We start from the raw sequence: 9,404 nt of genomic DNA on the forward strand, positions 1-9,404 counted from the left end.
AGGGGCTAGGCCAGCAATTTGATGGGACAGTCTTACAAATGCATAGCTTTTCAGAGAGGAGGAAAAAAGGTAAAAAGGAATGAAGAAGGGTTCTTTGGCAATTGGATGGTGGAGAGAAGAAGGAAAGGGGGTATAAAACAAAACTACAGTCTTAGAGGACTCAGAACCATTTTCCCTACCTCCAAATCAAATAAACAGAAAAATGAACCAAATAAACCAGCTTAAAGTACCTGGACTTTGCCAGACTGACAGAAAAGAGCACCAAAAATTGTCCAATGTCACACAATGAACAAAAGGAGAATAAAATCTATACAGATACATTGAAGAAAATCAGGAAATTAATTTTCACACAAATTAACACAATGAGGTAGAGGAAAATACCTCCCCTGCCCTGAAAAACAACCAAGAAGTAGAAGAAAAACTGTGTCTACACTCCAAATAGAATTCAATATAAAGCATGTAAATATATGAAAACCTACCTTTAATAAGAAATCTGAAAACCAAAAACATTGGGAAAAAAAAGACAGAAAAATGAAAAATAGTATTCATATTGAGCTCAGGAAATAAATGGAAGGAAAAGGCAAAATTACCTCAAAAATAAAGATGAATTACAAAGCACCCAAGGGAGAATTGACTCAAATGAAGATTAATAAGAAGCATCAAGGAAAGATAGGAAAATTTTCAAGAGAATACAAACGACATAAAGGAGTAAAATAGATCAGAGAGATTAGTAGAAATGTAAGATAGACAATGAAGGAATAATATTTGTATTATTTGACTCTGAAGAAGAAAAACAGTGTTCATAATTAATATTTAAAACTATAATCCAATAAAACTTTTCAGAAATAGAAAAAATCCTGAATCTCTACGCATTGAAAGTGCCTACAAGGGAAAATTAAACCTGAAAAATTAACTCTTGAGATTTAGCCTGTTTCAAAGATACAGGATATTCTCAAGGATAATAGGCAAAAAGAACAAGTAATATACAAAGGCAAAATAATTAGACTAGTATCAGACTTCAAAACCAACATACAAAGAAAGGGCAACAATAGAACTGTTTTATTTATTTATTTTTAATAAATTTATTTATTTTATTTTTTATTTTTGGCTGCGTTGGGTCTTTGTTGCTGCGTGCAGGCTTTCTCTAGTTGCATCGAGCAGGGGCTACTCTTCGTTGCAGTGCGCGGGCTTCTCATTGCGGTGGCTTCTCGTTGTGGAGCACGGGCTCCCAGTGCACAGGTTTCAGTAGTTGCAGCATGCGGACTCAGTAGTTGTGGCACATGGGCTTAGTTGCTCCGCGGCATGTGGGATCTTCCTGGACCAGGGCTTGAACCTGTGTCCCCTGCATTGGCAGGCAGATTCTTAACCACTGCACCACCAGGGGAGCCTGAACTGTTTTATTATTGTTATTATTATCATTATTAGTCTCAATGAATGTAACAAAAATATAGTCCTTCCTAAGTACTACTGCAAATCTTTTAAAAGAGCAAAGAGCAAATGTAGTAAATTATACATAATTACACAAGATTGATACAGTTGAGACCAAATGTATCAGCCACAGCAGATGGGGTTGACTCACCTAGTTAAAGGAGAAAGAGATTCATTTTGGCACCTAAAACAAAACCCAACCGTATACTATTTTATTACAGACACATCTAAAACAAGGTGATTCAGAAAGGCCAAAAATAAAGGGGTGATCATAAGTGTATCAAGCAAAAGGGCACAGAAGGAAAGCAGGGGTCCTGATGTCAAAGTGGAATGCAGGCCTCAAAGCATTAAACATCACAAAGAAGGACACTTTCAATGCTAAAAGCCACGATCCACAATGAATCCATAATACTTATGAGTGTGTTATGTTCCAAATAACCCAGCAACAGCCCTTCTGAAACAAAACTACAGGAGATGTAAGAAGGCAGGTAGCAACCCCCTAAATAATAGGTGACTCAAATACATGACGCTCAGCACAGGGCAGATCAAGTGGACAAAAGATCAGTAAAGAGTTGGAAGATATGAACAACATAATCAGTAGGATGGGTCTTATGAAGGTAATAGAAACTCTACACCATGACGGTAGAGATTATACATTCTTCTTAAGTGCTTATTGCACATGCACAAAAATCGATCACGTATCATTCATAAAGAAAATGTTAATTTTATGAAGTAGGAATATGGCAAATAGCATTCTCTGATCACTATGCATTAAAAATAGAATTTTCTAACAAAAACAAAGCATACCAGGAGCTTTGAAGGAAATAGAAATGATCAGTTTACAGGGGGAAGACCAGAAACGTATGCACCTAGTTTGTAGAGTGGTGGGGGCATGAATCTTCATTGATGTCAAAGTGATAGTGTTGGATTTAAGCTCAATTCAGCAAAACTTTGTTTTTCCTACTCTGTGCAAAATACTGGGTGTTCAGAGATGAAAAACTCTTCCTTGCCTTGGAGAAACTCCCAGTAGAGGTGGGTAATTATGATCATTATTACAGTGGCAGAATTATTCAAGTACTATGGGAAAATACTCAGCATCTAATTTAATATTTCTACAGTTTTGCTGCTTGTGGAGGAGCAGGGTCTTATCAGGTAGAAGCTCTCCAAACCCTGTGCTGTTTTTCTTCTATACTTTGTGGCCTGGATAATGGAAATCATGGCTCATAGACTGCTCACAGTAGGTATTCAGTACAGTTAAAGTGCAACTAATGATTTTTATTGATCTCACTTCTGTAGTTTACAAGTACTTTATATCATCTTATTATTAACACGTTGTTATAATTTTTAAAATAAGAGGTTATAATTCCACTTCATACATGAGGATCTTCGCCTGAACAGATCTTTTCTGAGATGCTTCCTGCTCAAGGATCCCTTTTCTCATTTTGGAATAGCAGTGAGATGGCTGGTTGTCTTGTTTTTATTTGTACAAAATAACTTTTACTTTTTTAATTACCTGAGTGAGACCTGTTTATTTTACATCATTTAGAAAGTGCAAAGTACAAAAAGAAGAAAATAAATATTTACACTGTTACCCAGATGAGCACTTTTCGTACTTTGGTCCATATTCTTGCACTTTTCTCTCTCCCATCTCCCCATTCCTCCTTAGCTTCTTTCTTTCTTTCTCCTTCTCTTTCATTTGCACCTTCTCTATGTGTACAATTAAAAATATTGTATGTATCTACTGTTCTTTTACACAGTGTGATGGTGGTACCAGGGAAGATAAATTACAAGTGTGCGGATTGAGGAAGGCCTTCTTGGAGATGGTGGCTTTGTCACTGAATGCAAGTTTGTATGCCTGATGTGCAGTTGGGGGCAAACAAACCGAAACATCAGAGTCTGGAGTAGAGAGAGGTTTATTGCAGGCCTATGCAAGGAGATGGGTGGCTCATGCTCACCAAGCCCTGAACTCCCTGAAGGGTTTCAACAAAGCATTTTTAAAGACAGGGTGAGGGGGGGAGGGGTGTGTTGGCTGTTGCAAACTTCTTCATGTTGGACTCCTTTGTTCTTGCAGCTCTCCAGCCGTCCATGTAGGTCAGGTCACCATGTTCTTGTAAACCTCCTTGAAGGCAAATGTTATGCTCTATTCTGCAACATTTTATCTCTATATGAATGGAAAAGTGTTATACTCTTATTAGAGGTGGGAGCCGTGAGAATGGGCTATCCTGTATAGTTCAGGTTACAGGCAACATTCTTCCAAGCAACAGCAATAGAATACAAATGTTCAAGTAAACGAAGCAGATCTAATACGGAGTCAGATTTGTTCTTCCCCATTGTAGCTTCTGGGTTTCAGAGAATTGGGGAAGATTTTTGACAGGCAAAAGTGGGGGAGATCATGGTAGATAAAGTTCTCTTACTAAAGGCAGAGGCAGGAAAATTTAGACTGTGTTTGGGAAATGCAAATAGTTGTGACTATATGTTTGTCCACCATCATAAAAGCATGAATAATAACAATAGTTAATGATAATACTAAGTACTTTGTATGGGCCAGGCACTATTCCAATCTTGTAAACATTATTTAATTTTGTCACAGTTACTTGAGGTAGGTTCTGTTATTAATCATGTTACAGATAAGGAAACAAAAGCCTAGTGGGATTAAGTAGTAACTTGGTCCAGAACTGGGAAGTGATAAAGCTGGGATCAGACAGAGGAAGGCTGACTGTAGATTTGTGCTTGTACCCATAAGTAAAGTGACCAGTGAACCAAAATTTCTGGGCTTGTCCCAATTTCAAAGTTTTGTTATAAGGTTATTTACGTGGGATTGGATTATTTTATTGCATTTTATTGTCAGAAAAGCTACTGATGATAGATTACTAAGAAAACCACATACTCCATTGTTTCTCACACTGTAAACCTCACTTTTCACCAGTATTAAAACATTCTAAATTTTATACTACACAATACTAAACAGAAATAGGAGTAGTTAAAAAAAGTATAGACTTCAGGGTCCTTATTTTTCTCATTTTAAGTGTATACTTGAACCTCAAGGAATGAGAAAGAAATTTATAATGAAGTCCTTTTACTATGTCAGTACCAGAAGTCTCTTGTGTGGAATCCAAGAGAGACCTCTCTCCTAATGAATTTGTATTGTCACTAGAACTACAATGGTCATGTTCCAAATGTGTTATCCAGAAGTGAACTTAGTGGAATTTTAATAAAGATATTTTATCCCTTACCTTCCTATATTTTTATCTTAATTTGCCTGTGATTAAAATATATTTTCAATAATAGTATTATAATATATTTAGAATTGATCAAATATCTTATACATGACAGGCGTTTTCTGAGCCAAACATGTCTAAGCCCTATGACAACTCTGTATTATCTGTTTCCCAGATGAAGAAACTGAGGCTCAAATTAGTACAGTGAAAACAAGTTAAGATTAAAATTTAGGTTTGTGCAGCTCCAAAGCTCATGCATGTTGTACTCTGTGGTGCTGAAGGTCTGTTTCTTTCAGAACAAAAAGTGGCCACTGAAAAAAAATAGAAGGTTTTACTCTTTTTTTCTGATGTGAACAGAGGAAGTGCTTATTAGTTCGAAGCCTCCCCCAGTTATTTCCACTTATGCTGCTGTCCTGCAGAGAGCTTTCCCATACGGAGTAACCATCAAGTACCACAGCCCCCGGGAAACCTGAGAAGGAGGCCGCAGTCCTCCTGTAAGCAACAGATGGTTACTGTTTAACTGAGGGTAAACTCTGGATCTCATCTACGAAGTGATTTTAGGTTTTTGCCAGGTGGGTGGGTTTGGAGGGTTACTCAAGGGAACCAAGCTGGTAACAAGGTTTAGGAGGAGGAGAAGGAAGAAGAAGTAAACCAAATTTGTCTGTAGGCTTTTTTCGCTCTTATATACTCTTCAGTCAGAGTCACGTGGAAGGTTGTATTTTTCTGCCCCCTCCTTACCCCAAATAGAGGAGGAGGGATGAAGGGAGGGCATGGCAGGCTGTTGAAATTTGTAGTGTGTTGGCGTCTAGCAAGTGAGTTTTGCTGTGGGGTAAGTCCTGTGGCTTGTTTTCTGCCTTCTTGAATAGAGCCTTTCCATCTTTGCCAAGCCTGCAGTTAATGTAGTCAAGGGATTTATTATGAAATGTACTAAATCTTGGCATGGAGCTAATTACATATAACAAGAAGCGTGCTAGAGGCTTGGAGCTGAGAAGTGATACATGCGAAAAGCATTCTCTTTCTGATGCTGCTGAAAGAGGTTTTGTGTAGGGGAATGTCTGCATGTCTGCGCTTATTGCTAATGAGGTAACCCGTCACCCAAAGCATATTTCTGAGTTACTTGTTAAAATAAATGCAGAGTTCTCTCTCTCTTTCTCTGAAATTTACCAACAATTGGCAATTGAAGAATGAATATTTATTTACTAACTCCAACTCTACTTCTAAAACTCTTAATTACTATACCATAAAAATACATTCATGGAAGTTTAAAGTACATAATTACAAGTTAGAATAATTCTTACGTAAAGATATAAAAGGCAGCCAGAGAGCTATTGTATTAACTCAAGCTGCCATAACAAAATACCATAGAGTTGGTGGCTGAAACAACAGAAATTTATTTTCTCATAGTTCTGGAGGCTGGAAGTCTGAGATCAGGATACCAGCATGGTGGGCCTGGTGAGGGCTCTCTTCCTGGCTTGCAGATGGATGAGTTTTCATTGTATCCTCACTTGGGGGTGGGAGAGGGGCAGAAGGGGAGATTGAAAGAGAACTAAGCTCAAGCTCTCTGATGTCTCTTCTTATAAGAGCACTAATCCTATTCTCAGCTACCCACCCACCCCCCCGCCAATGACCTCATCTAAACCTAATTACCTCCCAAAAGCCCCATCTCCAGATACCATCACATTGAGGGGTAGGGCTTCGATGTACAAATTTTGCGGGGGGGGGGGGGGGCACAATTCAGTCCATACAAGAAGAATTTAAAGAAAAAAACAAATATTGCATTTTTTTTAAGCCCAGTGTATGTCCTTAAAACTTTATTTTAAAATTTACTTGAAAGGTAGTAATTGAATAATCTAAAAGTAAAAATTGAGTAATATTTTTATCTATAATATTTTTATATTTTATTTAATATTTTTATGTCTTTGTGAAGTTTTGTTATATGAATTTTCTCAAAGCTTTATTGGGATATTTATACTTACAATCCTCACAATACCCTAATGTATGCATTGTATGTACTTGTTTGGTTAAAAACTTAACAACGTCTAACTTTCCTACAGTACATACCACATAGATCTTAATTTACTGAAATACACGAAGATTAAACCAATAAAAATTGGTTCAGTGAAACAGTCACATCTTCTCAATTATTAGGAGAAACATATTTTGCAGATAATTCTCTTCCCGTCTGATAGCAAAAGCTGATTAACAAGGTATGTTTAGGAAATAATGTGAAGTTTCATATTTTCCTAGACTAATAATTTTTGTGTGCATGTAAAGCTAAGACTGATACTTAAAAAGTAAGTGGGAAGAGATAAATGGGATGACTGTAGTGGTCCCCATCGTATGGTTCACACTGATCTTTTTGGTACTAGTGGTTTTTGAAGTGGCAGTAATCCTGAATCTAAAACAAGGCAGTAGTGGCCACACATTTTAATCCTGGCACAGCAAAAAGGAAATGTTGAAAGTGTTTGTAACCTTTGGAAAAAAGAAGTAGCATTCAGAAATAGAAGAGCAAAGAGATCTTTTGTATTCATTAATATCTAGGGCTTACCAGATCAGTTTGAATTTTTATCAAGTACCAGAAGTTGGCACTGATCAGGTTGATAAAAATCTGATGATTTACAGAGAAGGAATGGTTTCTTTGCTTGTTCATTCATTCATTCAAAATTGATTTACTGAGGTTCTCCTGTGTGTTGAGGCGCCCTGCCAAGCACTGTGACAGAGAGACAAATCAGTGATCGCTTTTACCCTTGGGTACTTAATTTTGTATTAACCAGTATTAAATTGAGTCCCTCCTACATATACAGTACTGTCCTGTCTCTTGGGACTGAAGATACAAACATCATTAAAAATGGTCCTTTTCAGAAAACCTTGTGTCTCATTTAGGGAAATACACATAAACACATAATGGCTCTTAGTTATTAGGTTTAATAACTTGAGATTTGGTGCCAGGTCTAAATAGAAGTTAACGTTCAAGAGGAATGTATAGCTTTCCAAACCGTTCACCAAGTCTGGTATGTGTTCTCGCAGTAGTTTATGTCCTTGCTACCCAACAGGTGATCTGAGGGCCAGCGGTAATGTCATCGCTTGATAGAGATTCCTAGAAGGGTATAAGCATCTCAGGTCTCCCTCCAGACCTACTGAATCTGAGTCTGCATTTTAATAAGATCTCCACACCTGATTCGTATACATGTTGAGGTTTAGGAAGCTTTAATACAAGGTTTGACTTAGATTTATATGAGGTGAGATTTTATCTGATCTCATAGCTGAGTTATTTTATTTGCACATGTGTTCTTTTAACAAGCGTTTATTGAACACAAGGATTTATTGAACATGTACCAGGTACTCTACTGGGAGCTGAGGACAAAAAACAAACAACTTTTAGCCACAACTAATTGCTAAATAAATTCTATAACCTGGTAAAGAAGTAATTATATCAGTATGGAGAGTAAGGAAACTTTCTAGAGAAGACATAATATCTGAACCAGACCTTAAGAGTTTGGCAAGGATTTCTTTAGGAGGAGAGCGAGAAATATCCCAGATTCTTTTCTCAGATTCCATTTATCTGTCAACTTTTGAATAGGTGAATTACTAGAGATAGGCATTTGAGAGTCTTTTAAAAATTATTAGGTAGCACCTAAATCAAGGTTTGTGTATTTTGGTGCATTTTGTCAATGGGATGAGTATATTATTTTTTAAGGAAATGTGACATAATGAGCATTGGCGTTCAGTGTGAGTAATTTTACATTCTGAGCCTCAGTTTTTTTTTTCATCTGTAAAGTGGGAGTGTCAGTTTTGCAAGGTTTTAATGAAGATTACTGGTGCAAAGAATTTAACACTTTGGAGTCCAATAAATTGTAACTTATTAATGTTTATAAGAATGATTTTTTTGACATAATGTTGCTAATTTATTTTAGCAAAAGGAAAATACAACAATGTGACATGTTTAAAATAAAAATACTCCCCTATAATAGTAATAATAAAAAATATCAATAAATCCTCCTTTATAATCTAAGACATGAAGAGATTAAAAATGAGAAATAATGAGTCATAATGTCCAAACACTGAAAAAAAATATTTCCACCTTCTTAAAGAGGATACTTGCGAACTCAACTCTCCTTTGGCTCTAGACTCTACACTTCAGTTTTTATAGTCCATCCCAGGACAGGCCCTCTCTGTCTATAGTAATGGGCCATTTCAGTCCTTCTTAATGAGGCTTCACCTTAATGCCTTTTAAATATTTGAATAGTAAATTTGTGTGAAGTGGACTCTTCACCATGTTGTGTGTGGGCTTCCTAAGAAGAAATACATCCATGTGTTCTTAGAAAAAATATGACTTCTTTTTTTTTTTATTTCATGAATTTGGGAAACACATTTAAGTTCCAGGCTAATATAGAGCAGCTGAGTCTTTCTCACATAAACAGAAATTGAAATTGGCTTTCTCTAAAAGAAATGTTCTTTATTCAGTGCTCAGGAACTGGGTTTACTTGCTCTTCTATAGCTGGAGTCTCACTTGGCTTCCGGCAAAATTTCTTGGTGCCTTCCCATTCATTTAAAATGGCCATCTGAGAACCACCGGTAGAAGGCAAAATGTCAATGGGCGGTATTACCCTGAAGAAATGTGAGAATGGTGCAGAGAACCTGCTGCTGTGTGGCATAGTCAGAAATGGGTAACAACATAAAGTGGGCTGAGGGATAGAATTTGAGTCCCGCAGTGAAATGTGCTATACTCAAGGTAAACAATCCATTGTGGTTATGTTT

General features: G+C 36.8%; 1 protein-coding gene across 6 annotated transcripts in view; it reads left to right on the forward strand.

Moving 5' to 3' along the window:
- BMPR1B (bone morphogenetic protein receptor type 1B) overlaps positions 1–9,404 on the forward strand; it is a 413,799-nt gene that overhangs the window by 128,796 nt on the left and 275,599 nt on the right. Inside the window, exon 1 of one of the 6 annotated variants that reach the window (XM_082461775.1) lies at positions 4,631–5,458. The exons of 4 other annotated variants lie outside the window; for them this stretch is intronic. The gene's annotated coding sequence lies outside the window, so the exon portion shown is untranslated. Of the gene's footprint in view, positions 1–4,630; positions 5,476–9,404 lie in introns of those variants that run through there. One more of the 6 variants, XM_082461774.1, reaches the window with a different exon arrangement.

The sequence above is a fragment of the Balaenoptera physalus genome (genome assembly GCF_965194825.1).
Source record: "Balaenoptera physalus genome assembly, chromosome: 5".
In the NCBI taxonomy this organism is placed as follows: domain Eukaryota; kingdom Metazoa; phylum Chordata; class Mammalia; order Artiodactyla; family Balaenopteridae; genus Balaenoptera; species Balaenoptera physalus.